The sequence below is a fragment of the Stigmatopora nigra genome, chromosome 15 (genome assembly GCF_051989575.1).
Source record: "Stigmatopora nigra isolate UIUO_SnigA chromosome 15, RoL_Snig_1.1, whole genome shotgun sequence".
Classification (NCBI taxonomy): Eukaryota; Metazoa; Chordata; class Actinopteri; order Syngnathiformes; family Syngnathidae; genus Stigmatopora; species Stigmatopora nigra.
Window position 1 is genome coordinate 1,375,187 of NC_135522.1, and position 14,501 is coordinate 1,389,687.

The 14,501-nt window shown below is 36.4% G+C and overlaps 1 protein-coding gene and 1 long non-coding RNA gene across 3 annotated transcripts in view; both read right to left on the reverse strand.

Annotated features, from left to right (window-relative positions):
• LOC144208261 (MAPK regulated corepressor interacting protein 2-like) overlaps positions 1-88 on the reverse strand; it is a 31,694-nt gene extending 31,606 nt beyond the window's left edge. For both annotated transcript variants that reach the window (XM_077734013.1, XM_077734011.1), the window contains exon 1: positions 7-88. The gene's annotated coding sequence lies outside the window, so the exon portion shown is untranslated. The remainder of the gene's footprint in view (positions 1-6) is intronic.
• Positions 89-8,305: 8,217 nt separating this feature from the next.
• Positions 8,306-10,770, reverse strand: LOC144208343 (uncharacterized). Its single transcript, XR_013328872.1, has 3 exons — positions 10,472-10,770; positions 10,330-10,384; positions 8,306-8,453 (listed from the first exon to the last, which is right to left on the reverse strand). It is a non-coding gene; the product is annotated as an uncharacterized LOC144208343 (long non-coding RNA).
• Between the last annotated feature and the right edge of the window lie 3,731 nt (positions 10,771-14,501).

Consider the following 14,501-nt stretch of genomic DNA (forward strand, 5'->3'; position numbering starts at 1 on the left):
GTTTACCTGTTGGGTTGCTTTCTTCAACGGACGACTTGGGAATGGTGTTCTTCTGGGAGACGTGGGGGTAGATAAGGTACTCTGAAAAGGATAAGAAAATGAAATTTAAAAAAATATTGCTGACAGTGCAATATGGATATGAAAAAGAATACATTACAGTAGAGTTGAGTCACCCCTGTAATAACTAATTTTGCTTGAGTCCTAGTAGGAAGAGTGACATTTTTCATGTTTTTATATATTTTAAAAAATATTAATTTTAACAATTTCCCAAAAAATAATTAATTGCAGAAAAAAAGTGAAATAGTGAATTTACGATAAGTGAAGATGTGATAATCGAGGGATTACTGTACTTTACATCCGACATACAGTATTTAAAAAATATCTGGCAAACCCTGAGTAAAGCAGGCAAATGTAAAGGAAGGGTACCATCTAAAAAAATAATAATAATTATTATTATTATTATATGGCTACTGACATTGCGGCACACTACACTTAAACGCACAATATGCGTACATCACATTATCCTGTTATAATGAATTACAAAAATATGAGTTATAAAAAAAGTACTTAAGAAAATTTGGGAAAACGTGAATATTACAAATACAAAAATAACTATAGTTATGAAATAATGTACAACCAGCAGACTTTATAAATAAACCAATAGGTGGCGCTATACCATGATCGAGGCTAACTTTGCGAAATGAACTCCAATGCGAAGAAGAAACGTAAAAACGCGAAAACACAAGAAAGAGCACTTTAAAAAATATGTTTAAGGACAAACTTTGTCAACAAACTACAGATTATCACCGCCCACACCCTCATATTTTGCTTTTTGGGAATTCCTTGATAAGATGTGGAAGACATTTTGGTAAGGTGCAAAAAAAATGGACCCTGTTGTGCCAGGAAGTGTTGATTCATTTCAGTTCACAGATAAGCCAACAGCAGCAGGAAGCACGTAGCTCACCTCTAAGGGACACCTGTACTCTACTTCTACAAGGTTTGCCCCGCCCCCTTTTAATGATAACATCACTGAGGAATGGGGCGCTCGGCCAAAAATTCCGCGGACTCGAGTCATTCTCATTTCGAAGTGACGACAAGCTACAGGGAGAAAAAAATACTATGGGGAGACCTTAGTGTTATATTGGCAAGAAATCAAAATGAAGGCGTATACAGTTGAATTTGAGGAAAATTCTTAGGCTTAAGACATGTTTTTAGTTATGGTTTCACTAGCAGAAAATGTATTTTGGTCTGGGAGGTAAAGAAAGTTAATCATAGTAGGACTATGTGCCTTAAAAATGAGATTCTAAAGGGAATTAACTAACCACATTTAAAAATATATAGAGAAAATTATCAAGTGTGTGTACGGTTTATCGTTGTTTAACTGTCAATCTTGGCCAATTGGTCGACTTTATTAATAATTACAATTCCCCTTAATAAGCGATTAAAAATACATATAAAAGCAATGCAGAACATATTTATTTATGACCTATTTATCTATGTCTAAAATGTCTTTTTCTGTGTCTGTAATCTGTTGCTACTGTGACAATGAAATTTCCGGAATACAGGATGAATAAAATAATCTAATCTAATCTAATATTCACACACACACAGAGCTCACTTAAAACTCTAAAATTGTCTCCAAAGAATACTTAGTACCTAATCAGTATGCACTAAATTACACATTCTATAGATGTAGCTTGACTGTTAGGTACATTGCTTGCTGACACGCTATATTTAAATAGTGAAAAGGCATATAATGCTTAAAACAAGACACTACTATTCCGTTTTCATTTACTACCAGTAACCAAGACGATCCAGATTAGATCTGGAATAGGTTTTCCCAAAAAACGTACTATAAAAACCCCATACAAAAGTTGTCATACGGCATACACAATCTGAAATGTCAGAAAAAAAACTTCTAAAATAGGTATTTCGTTGCCAAATGTCAAGACAAAAACCCCAAGAGACCCCTCAAGTGAATCCGGCATTAGGAACACTGAAGCTAAGCCGACTTCTTATCCAGCTGTAGCTCAAAGCGTAATAGAATTAAAGTAGATTAAGAGGCTCTTTGGTATGCTGAAATGGAGGCCGGCTCCCGTGGCCTTGCTGGCTACTTTGCATAAATCTCTTGCCCAAAATCATGGCGGTGTCAGTGCGAGTTTTGGCTCTCGTCATTAGCATTTCAGGCAGGGAACATTAGCTTGGCACAATTTATTGAAAAGAATTAGTTGGCCAGGTTCAGGACAAGACAAGCTGTGGTCTTCTTCTCTGCTTTACATGTTTTTTTCGGGGGTCTTGGACTCTACCCAATCAGGACATCTCCCAATTTTTTTTCTCGGTCGTTGTGCCTGTAAGACGTTTGTCACATACTCGGTGGTAAATCCCCGCTTTGGCTAGTTGATCAGATTGCGCATAGCTGTACTACAATACTATCTGATGAGGATAGTGTAGTTGTGTTATCTGATCGGGATCCAAACATGCTACGGTTTGAACTCGGAGAGAATTTGGCTGTCGGAAAACTGTTAAAAAGGGGCAACGTGACCTCAAAGACGGTCATGGATTGGTGTTAACGCCATTAAAGAATGAGTAGTATATTTTCTCGCATATAAGCCGCGTCTGTGTATAAGTCGCACCCTTAAAATTGCTTTAAAAATCGTTAGACAATTAATCACGAGAACATTTTTTTACCTAAAAACTGCAAATAATTTTTGCAAAGATTTTTTTTCACTTTCTTACTCATCAATAAATTTGTAGTTTTTCCTGTAATCAGTTGTAAAGAATTAAACTCTGAGATTTGGTCTTACCTTACATTGGCTGGTTATTTTGTCAGATTATTGTCATTTTTAAGGACTAAACAAATAAAACTGAATACTTTTATGAATGATAATCTCATTAAAAACCATCTGTCTTCCTTCATATTGTAAAAACACAACCTTGTTTATATTTATATATCTCCAATTGAAGGTCAAAGTATTTGATTAGATTTCTTCGAGTACTTCCAGGTGTTTTTTTGCCAAATATTCTCTCTTTCTAAACACGAACCAGCAGGAAACAATCCAGTAAAAAAATATGTTTAAATGACCTTTCCAGTAAAAAAGAGGATACAATATTTTTACAACCCAGCTGCATTTTGACTTGACCGGCATTTAATAAAACCATCTTATCGAGGAGGACGTAGTCAAGACGTGCCGGAGGAGATACACTCGTACTTTGTTTACACTACGCGTCCCTAGAATGAGATATGTCTACCGCTGCCGTGTGTGTGTTTGTTTATGCTTGTTCCGTGACCCTGGGGCTGCACAGGGTAGACTGGAATGCCAAAACACTGTCATGTGAATAAAAACAATAGTCGGGGATCTGGGAGGTGTCGGCGAAGACGGCGGCGAACGAGACGTAGGCGTACGATTTGGCTTTTCAAAGTCAGCCGGCCAAGGCCACCCCCGCATCCACGCGTGTCGCCGTTGTGTAAGTGTGTCGTGAAGTTAACCTTAGCAAAAGGTGGCCGTTCCTGAAAAGCTCAACTAGTTATTCAGTAAAAAAATATCTCACAAAATAAAATAACCCAAAATAAATACTTCTGTTAAGAATAATTAAGTGTAAAAGCTGTTTTGGACTGAATTTGGGGTGCATAATTAATCAGAATGAGTTTTAACCCATTGTTTGACTGAAATAATTCAAGTGTATTAGTACACAAAGCTCTAGTTTTACAGTGCCACTTTCAAAATAAAAGCATGCCATTCTACATGTATGGTTTGGACCCGGATTAGACTTTCAGGTGGGTCATACATTGATACCCCTGGTCCATTTTGTACATGCTCATGTTCCATAAACTACTGTAAACTAATTAAATTGCTGTATTTACTCGCATATAAGCCGCACTCTTAAAAAGGGCCTAAAATCGTTGAATTTTACATTTTCTTTCGTATAAGACCATTCACAATTCATAGTTTTATTAGGAAGTACAAATGTGTTACTACTATGAAGGAAAAATCTTAAGAAAAATCATCGTGATGGCAGTCACAAGTAGTTAGGTATATTTTCACGTTTTATGTAATATACTTTAGTTTTTCTTCAATTTCATTCATAGACGTCAAAATTAATTTTGTTAAGCGCTTTTTCTTTTCTCTATTTTGAAATAATTGACCATATCATTCACCATTTTGCAGTTTGGTGGATGTCAAGTCTAATTTATGCGCATATAAGCCGCACCCTCGATTCAGTCAATATTTTTGGACGAAAAATACGCCATAGTATTTATATATTACATATAGTCAAATCCCAACTCTACGATAGTCCTTTCGGTAAGAAGTCCAGGCAACAGGTAGACCCTGACGAATTGTTTTGGTCTCATCTCCAAACAATGTCAAGGCTTCTTGCTGCTTACCATTGTTATTAGTGTTAACCTTAGGTAGTGCTGAGTTATTGTCGACCTCTATCCTGTAATTATGCTTTCCTTTCCTCTAGCTGCTGAGAGATGATGACGGCAGCGGAAAATCCTGCAAAGGATCGAGAGCTCCTGTCGGGATATGAGGAATGACGGGCAGTGACAGGGAGATGATCCGGGGCAGGCTAGGCCTGGTCCGGATGCAAAAGAAGTGCTCTCCTGTCTGTCTAGACGGCTAGCAGCTGTCTTTGGCAAGAGCTGGCATGCATGCTAAATGCTATTGAAGACTGTAAACTGGATTTAAAAAAGAATAATCATAAAGTAGTGGACTTGGAGTATGTCAATGTTCGGGTTGTATTATGCTATGCTGGTTTAGCTAATAAAAAAATCATAAAATGAGGATTTTTTTAGATCAAAAATACTTCAAGAAGATTCATCCTGGATCAATTCATTAATTGAAATGGTATTAGCATGCTCCTAATGCTAACTATATTAGCTGCATTGTCAGAAAGGGGTATTTGGATGTTTGGTCGCCCGGACGTTTGGTCGCCCAGACGTTTGGTCGCACAGACGTTTGGTCGGACAGACGTTTGGTCGCACAGACGTTTAGTCGCACAGACGTTTGGTCGCACAGAAGTTTGGTCGCACAGAAGTTTGGTCGCCCGGACTTTTGGCGACCAAAAGTCCGGCCAGGTCAGAAAGGTCATGTTTAAAGGCTTTAAAAAAAACATTCTGTTTGAATGGTGTTTCAGACATTTTAAAAGACAGGTGGATTAAATAACCCACAAGTGCATTTACATCATTTTAGTATCTAAAAAAGTATTTTCTTCCAATGAAACGAAGCATTTTTTATTTGGCAGACGGGCGATGCTGTCACTCAGTTTTCCGTCTTTGCTCTCCAGTTTTCCAGGTGAGCGGCCGATTGCGGCGCTGATCCGTGGCAAAACCAAACACAAAGCTTTGTTTATTTAACCACGGGGCTCAGCCGAGTGTGAAGAGCTACACAAGGTGCTACCCTAACAAAACATGACAATGATAGACATTCAGAGCACACTGCCATTTACAAACGCCAAGATGCCTTTCCACAGTCACCTCTAGAGCCAGCCATTGTTGATGTCTTGGATTGTTTGGGTACAAAATCTTGCAGTGACAAAATAGTGAAACAAGACAGTCTCGAATCACAAGAAAATGAAGAACTGGTGAAGTACAACGTTCCAGAAAGCAGTGACTACAATTTCCCTAGGTGAAGGTGTTGTTGGGATTTCAATTTGGCTTGATTTTGCTTTAGAAAGAGAGTTCAAATGAGAAGAGAAAAAAGTCCCTGAGGGAAAGAACAAAAGATCTCAAAGAGTTGAACTGAAGGCCACATGTCAAACAGAGAGATTTGTTTTATTTTTGACAGAGATCCTTCTCTGGAGACTGCACCGGAAAGTGGATTCTTTGAGCTCTTTGACATGGAGTAACATGTGCCTCCGGATAGCCCCCCGCCAAAAAAAAATGATATTTGCAAATTATGTGGAAAGCCAAATGAGGAAATCAGAAAAAACACTGGCTCAACAAAAAGCTTAGTGGTTAGATTCTCAAAAGCTGTTGCGTGCAGAAAGTTACCAAAAAAACAACAACAACATGCACCCACCTAAGTGGACACCAAGTGGTTATTATCATAATATTTTCATGAGACATACAAGGGACTTAAGATGTAAATTAGCCTTTGGCTACAAGCTTAAATATTTACATACATATGTTTATCAACATAAATATAAATATGTTCATTAACAACACAGCCTAAAATATCATCAACTACTCTCTACCTACCCTGTCCAGTCTTAGAAAAGATCAATCTGAAAAGACAATACACATCCCAGCTTCCAGCACTTCAACCTGCTGCCTTCTAGAAGGCGCTAGCGAACCTTAACAGCAAGACAAACAGAATCATCGACAGTTTCTTCCCAAGACCGAAGAGTTCTGCACCAAGACCCTAATCAAGACTTATTCCTCCATTTAATTCAATTCAATTCAAAAACTGGAATAAGTTATTCTGCATTGGTGAGTATAGCATCAACAAATTAAGTCATATAGCACTATTAGTCTATCAATATGGCTTTTTTCCGCCCCTGTAGTTGCGGTTCTAGTCCAATTGAGGCCGAATGAGGTTGAGCGAAGTGCAAAAGAACTGAAGTGGAGCAGCTAGTACTTTTGTTCCAAATGCTGCTCAGAATTCTCCAAGCGTGGCTTGGCCTCGCCATTGACTCCACAACTCACACGCTCTCAATAGTGACCACTTTTCTTTCTTTTTTAACTTGGTCTTATAAGAGTGAAGCTTTTTTTTCTCTACCCTTTTCTTTTATAGCTAATTATTCCAAATACCAGCGTGAGAATAGCTCCTTACTAAAATGCGACAGCAAAAGAGAAGAGCTGGTGAGAAAGTCACCAATAGCATAGTAATGACTTGCTCAAAATGCCCTTCATTTCACTAATGAGCTCACCTAGATGAGTGCTAATGAAAGCTGGGTTTCGCAAAAGCGGTATCCATTAGGAAACGTAAAGTAATTATTATATACGATTATTTTGCCCTCGCTACTTTACCCGCTGTAGCTAGGCAACTGATACCCAGTTCTTGTCACTTTAATAACAACAGTTGTGGCTCAAAGGAAATGTAAAACTAGCAATAAATATGACAAATGTTCAAATACTGTGTTTGAATAAAAATAAAAACACAAAACAATTGCTCTGCTACATGATTTTACAATATGACGAGTAATACGTTCGTTTATGCTAAGCTAACCCACCCATTTTGGCTCAAATGCTAAACGTTAGCTCACAATGCTAATCACAAAGACAAGAAATTTTGTTTACCTTTCATAATTGAACATAACATCCTTCTCACAAATAAAATAGCACTGTAAACAGAGTAAAATTAATGCTAATGTTTGACATGTTACGTGTTTTTACAATACGTCGAGTCATACATTCATTTATGCTAAGCTAACCTACCCATTTTGGCTCCAAATGCTAACCGTTAGCTCATAATGCTAATCAATAACTTTGCAAACATCGACACAAAGTAAATTTTACATAAAATAGCTCAATATTAGCGACAACAAACCCTTTAAAATGTGATATTGAGTTTTCTTGTGTAAAATTAAGGGTAATATTTAACCTAGCAGTACCGAATATTAGCTAAAAGCAAAATGGTAGGCAAGCTTAGTCCTATAAATGCTCAAATTGTGGAAGGACAGATTGAGAGGGGGCCCACATCAAGGGACAAAGACAGACTAGGGTTTGTCTTTTGTCATTGGACCAGAGAAGATGCGCTCTCAATTAAGGCTGTTCCCGTTTTATCTTTTGTGTTCCTGTCTGAGTGTGTAACAGAAGCTTCACTGTCTACTGTCCGAGAATCATTACAATGTGTATGTACATATTTTTCTACTTTTTACAGCGTTTTGGGCCAGTTAACATGTTTTTTTCCCATCTAAAATGCTAATTTAAAGGGGCTTTATACATTTGAACAAAATGGAAAACACAAAAAAACCTAATTCCCTCTATTTAATTCACTTTGTAATAAAAATGTTTAACAACTGAATAAATAAATTCCATAGATTTACTTACCGTTTAATGTTTATTTTTATAATACTCCAAAAAGAGACAAACACTGCTTAGTTCTAACTAACGGAAGTAAACGTAATGTTACTTTCCATCCCTGGTATACAGTAATTCCTTGCATTTCCCATTTTTCCATCGTCACATACTACTTACAGTAAGTACACAAAGTATACAGTATATTTCCCCTAACTGTTCTTAGTACATTTGAGACAGGGGCGCCTCCTGGTGGCACCAAATATATCTTCCCAAATAAATTACACATTTGTTCATAACTTAATTTGTATCTACATGAGGAATAATTAAGGAGAACGTACTTACATACAAAAATGTCTTCTCTTCTGACTGTGTGCAGATGTTAGAAAATATTTGCTCAATTCTACATTTTGAGTAGCAATTGGTTGCTTTGTCATCAGCTCATCATTTATTTCATTGTCTTTTTCCATTTGCATTTTCAAGGTGGCAATTACTGTAAAAAGGGGAAAAATCATCGTTAATAGAGACAAAAAAGACATAAAAAAAACTATTTTTTAGGGTCAATACCATGACCACTTTTTTTATTGTGAGACAAAAAGCTTTTTTTTGTGCATAACAATTCAAATGCAGTGACTTGCCTCCAGTAAAATTAATTACAATAACTTAAGTCGATGTAATCAGCTTTAACCTCAATTTAACGCACTACTAACCATTGCTCATTTATTTTTGGGTAATATTGTCACCTTACCTTCGATTTAGCAAAGAACCATTCTTTGCAAAAATGCTGCCAGCACACAAAAAAATTAGGAAAACAATTATATTTCTAAAGAAAAATTCAATATATTTACATAATTAATTGTCAAACAACAAACAATTCCTCAATATATTGTTTTCAATGCTATTTATTTTGTTCCTACTTCTTTAAATACAGCAAATATTCAGTAAAACTGATTTATTTGATCTAGTATTTATATTGCAAATTGTAACCAATCATTTCAGACTTAAAATATTACATATTTTACTTTCGCAATTCTATTGTTATTATTTTGTTTAGGATATTTGAGAAGGCTGAAATAAATTTTAATTGTACTTGTGCGTCTTAAAACATAAATATTTGAGGAGTTGATTAGCAGTACCACCTACCTACCACTGGGGGCATATTATCAGTACCACCTACCTACCATAGGGGGCAGTAAAATTCAGGATATAATACATCTTAATGCCTTGTTTGTTTATTCATAAAAAAAGCAATTTTGTGAAGGGGGGAAAAAAAGAAAAACATTCTTAATTTCCTTCCACATCCATTTTTCAAAAACAAAATGAGTCCGTTATCTTTTTTACCATCTAGTAATTAATAAACGAGTTGAAAAGACGTCGGCCTTGACATGGGCTGATGTATGGCGGCCATTAACGTTGTACGACGACATGAAATTGCGAGTTCAGGATTAGTTCAATAGTCTACTTTATCTCCTGGGATCAGCTGAGCTATGATTTGTCAATTGGGTCTCTATTTTTGGGGGATTTTCTTTAAGTCCTTGGAGGAAAATCCTTTTTTTAAGACCACTTTGGTGCTGCAGTTTGAGTTTTGAAAAGTGAAAATCAACAACTCATGGACGTGTTTCGAGGCGCTTTGGTTTCTTACGCCCGGGTGAGCGTAATAGCTCCACGAGAGCTAATTAGCCACCAAGCAGCTTGTAATGCGACCATTCTTCGGAACGGTCGTCAGCAGTTTTCCCACAGAGTTGACGCAACATTTGAAGGGAAAAGAAGATTGGAATACAACCTGCTAAAAGGAGCTGAGAATAAAATTAAAGTCAACGAAAGGTCATATTGTCTTTTTTTGCATAGCTCGCATTACTTTTAAATTATGAAAATATTACTACACAGGGGAGGACTTGAATTAAAAAAGCGGATTGAACTAGTATGCGCGATAATAAACCTGGTTTGGTTTTATTTTGACTGAAACTCGATGGTAATTACAATATCGGATATCTTAGAAATATCAGTAAAAAACTGATGAAAAGACTACTATTATTATTTTAGAGTGGAAAAATTAGAACATGATAATACACTTAAGTGTAGTAACTTCAAGGACAAAATATTACAAGAGCTGTAAAGTGTCTTTATATGATAGTAATAGGTGTCTGAAATTGTGATAATACAGGTTCTGACACTCATAATTTGCATTGTTTCAACAATTATATTAGAAGTATTCCTTTTATAAAGTATATAAAAAAATACTGATGGCTCCCTTATTGAGTCAACTATATTGGAAAATACTAGGCAGATGTTTACCTTAACATGGTATTAGGTATGGGTAAAAGACCGAACTATTTATCATATTTCATAATATATAAATAGACCCTTACCTGCTAAGTAGAATACACAGATGAGTTGGCATATAGTACTAGTTCTTGTTTTGCACTGAAAAACACAAATGTTGGGGGTAATGAATGAGCCGACATGTTAATTTGCACCAAAATACGTTGTTTACCCCTAAAAAATACTCACCTTTGTGCTATTATTTAACTGAGAAAACGATTAAAGTTTTGTTTGGCCCACGTTGTGATACCGTCTTCGACCGTATTCAATTAGTGCAGCCTTGTGTAATTACATTTTAACAAAAGCATCGGCGTTTAGCATTCGTTTCCGTGTTAGCTAGCACGAGTTAAACGCATACATTTCGCAGCACTACGACGAAATTTACACAAGCATTTTAGTAAAAACCCTTACAGAAATAATGCTTAATACATTCGCGATTCCCCGAAAAGCTAGCGAACGAGGTGAATGCTATTCGAACAGCGTGCCGCCATTTTGGATGACCTACTTCCAGCCTGGCTGTGATTGGGCGGCGTAACGTCACATGACCAGGAAGTGTGCCGATTTCAAATAATAATTTTAAAGTCAACATATTTTTAAAAACTAACTGGAAAATTGTAAATGTTGTTTAAAAATAATAGTACATACGAATAATACAGTTAAAGATATTTTGGCCAATAGTATAAAAAGGTTCATGTTAGTTGTTACTTTTAAAGGGGAAGCTGTCTTGTTTTAATGTTGCAGGTCCAAAAGATACACAACACAATGCGGCTGTAACCTGCAGGCTGGACGCATGCATAAAACATGAACCCCACATTAGTCAGTCTTTTCATTTATATGAATCCTGTTGCAGTAGAGGCCAGTTTACATGCATATTGTGAGTGTTATAAAAAATTCATTACACTACGAGCACTCCGGCTCACATCAGAGCTACAGAATTAAGGTTGCCACCATAGAAAACAAATTTACTGTGTTCATTTAGCTTTGATTTACCCAAATAAATTGCACAAACTACAATGTCATAACTGACTGACTGACTAAACCATAACAGTGGTATTAGTGGGCATTACTACATTGTTTTCAACATGGATAATGCATGTCAAAAAGGTAAAAAAAAAATCAAAATATGAAGGAATATTTCATATTTTAGATTATATTTTTAGGCTATATTTTGAGAATAATGAGGAGAATAATAAAACATTTTTATGTGCGAAAACGACCTAAAAAATTACAGTACAAAATTAACCTGCAGTAATTGCATTATTTGTGGTGACTGTCTCTTTAAGAAAATACACTGTTGTTTTTTATCATGTATTTTTTGCCGAAATAGAGTTTTTAAGATTTTTTTTATTGATAAATGGTCAAGCCACTTGAATATTATCTTTAGCAAGGTTATATTTTGTCCGTGAATAATGAAAAGAGAATAATAATCTACTTTCAAGTGCGAAAATGACCTCAAAATATGTGCAGCTTTCTATTGATGGTTTCCTTTGATAGTATCAAAATAAAAGCCGCACTTTAAAGCATCCCCGAGAGAGGGGCCGGCGGCGAGGGTGGCCAGGCGATAGCCCCGGCCTTCGGAGGCCCTGGCGGTGGCGGTGGGTGCTCGCTCGCTCGCGTGGTTGCGGCTAGGCTGCTGCGTGTGGAGATAAGGAGACGGATGCGTGGCTTTGTCTCAAATGACTCCCAGTTGGTGGTTTGTAGTGCAGAGGTTATCACGTTGCGCTTCCATTGGAAAGCACTAAAATAAATGGCCTTTGTTACAGACACAATTGGCTCTCTGTATGAAGTGCTACACACTTCCGCCATTGGGCTTCTAGCAAGCTATTCTGTTGTTTCATGTCCTAAATCCAAATGTATTTCTTTATTTGTGTGTCCAAAAAGTTCAAGACATTGATTAGCATTAGCGATTGGCGTATGTGTTGATTGGGACATAATGGAAAATGACACATTTATATCATGTACATGACAGGTGTCAAAGTGGCGGCCCTAGGGCCAAATCTGGCCCGCAACATCATTTTGTGCGGCCCGGAAAATTAAATGATGAGTGCTAATTTTCTGTTTTAGGAGCAAATTAAAATGAAGAGTACAGATGTATATTGATTAGCATGATTTTCCCCCTTTTAAATCAATAATTGTCATTTTTAATCCATTTTCTGTGTTTTAAGTTCAAAAATTATTTTGTAACATCTAAAAATATATAAAAGAAGATTTTTTTTCTATAAATGGATTAAAAGCTCTGAATATTCAGTTTTAGAGATCTAAAACAATGTTTATTTTAGCTTTTTTTATGTTTTTAGATTTAAAAAAATATTTTTAAACTAAAAACAGAAAAAAATGATTAAAATGACAATTATGGATTTAAAAGGAGAAAAACCAGGAAATTTAATAAATCTATATTTTTCATTTTAATTTGATCCTAAAACAGAAAGTCGGCATTAATGATTGACTTTCCCGGACCGCACAAAATGATGCGGCGGACCAGATTTAGCCCGCGGGCCACCACTTTGACCACCCATCCCTCAATTTTCCTGTAACCACCACAGCAGACACATTTCCTCCCCAACAGAGGTCATTCTGACACATTTATAGATTTCTTAACTCACCTTGACGTCACCACGGCCATCTTTTTCAAGGAATCCCATCCTAGTAGTGACTCAATGTTCTTCTTCCATAAAAAAACTAACAAAAACAAAAAAACAGGGTCAAATACAAGTGAACTGAATCGTCAGCAACACTCAGGTCCTTTCCAGCAATTAGCCAAAGCCTTGAAGAAAGTCAAATCATCTCCACAGTACCCCCCAAAAAAAGCAAAAAATGATGATGTGTACTTGCACAAATGAGTCGAGTCCCCGAGCGAGTGGGAAAAAAAAGGGTAAAACATGGTGGTCCACCAGCGTGGGCTGTAACCTTCTTCCTGTATAATCATCATCATTTAACACAGTATGCGCAGCGTCTGTTTATTGAGATATTAATCCGGGATAAACAAAGCTTTTGACAAAACAAATTAGCATCCCTCAATAGAAAGCGCATCGCTAATGGAGTCTACCGAGACTGATATTAAAAAAAAACTAAAAAAGCGGATGAGGCGAAGGAGCTAAGGGGGAAAAAAGGTTGACGGGAAAGAGGAAATGGGGCCCAAGGTGCCTAAACGGTGTTTCACCCCGAGCTCCGGAGATTAGCATCAGCACATCATATAACGCGCCAACTAATTGTGGTGATTATGCTTGTAATTAGACTGCGGATCAGGAGAGGTTTTTTTTTTTTTTGCTTTGGTTTTCGGGGACTGCTTGATAACATTCGGTGTCAACTGAGAGGGTCGTGAGACATTTTTGGATAGAAATATCTTGAGATATGAGCTTAATGTGTTCTGGGACCCATGCTCGTACGTCAATTCACTCGTGTGTCAATTTGCTCGTATTTCAAATATTTTTTTCCATATAAAAGCACTTAATTTGTTCCCATCGTCTGAAAAAAGCACCCAAAATAGGATATTATATTGGAAAAAGTTGTTTTGAAATACTCAAATTCACTTGATACGCTCATAAAATGACTAATACATATTTAGAGGTTCTTATTTTCTATAAAATGTGACATTATGTACAGTATTGTATGGAATTCTTACCTTTTGAGACGGATGTTAGCAGCTAACGGCTAACGGAGGAGGCAACGTGGGCGGTTTGCTACACTTTTGTGACACTGTAACATAAAAAAACTTTGAATTAAACTCTGTTTACTAAAAAAGTTTAATGTGTTCCAGAACCCGAGCTTGTATGTCAATTCACTTGTATCTCAAATCAATTTTTCCCATATAAAAATCACTAAATACAAACTAATATGTTCCCACTCTCTGCAAAAGACACCTAAAATAGGATATAATATTTGAAAAAGATGTTTTAAATTACTCTAATTCACTACCTACACTCACAAAATACCGAAATACACATTTAGTGGTTATAATCTTTAAAAAAATAGGACATTACATACAGTACTGTATGGAGTACTTATCGTTGAGACAGACGTTAGCGGCTAACGGCTAACAGAGGCAACACATTCAGTTCACTACACTTTAGTGACACTATGTAACATAAAAAACTTTAAATTTAACTTTGTTACTATACACACACTTAAAAATAGGCATAACTTTGTTGTGCTATAACCAAGTCAAAAGTATTAATTATTCCGCCTTGAATAAGACCACCTAGTGGCTACATCGTATGCT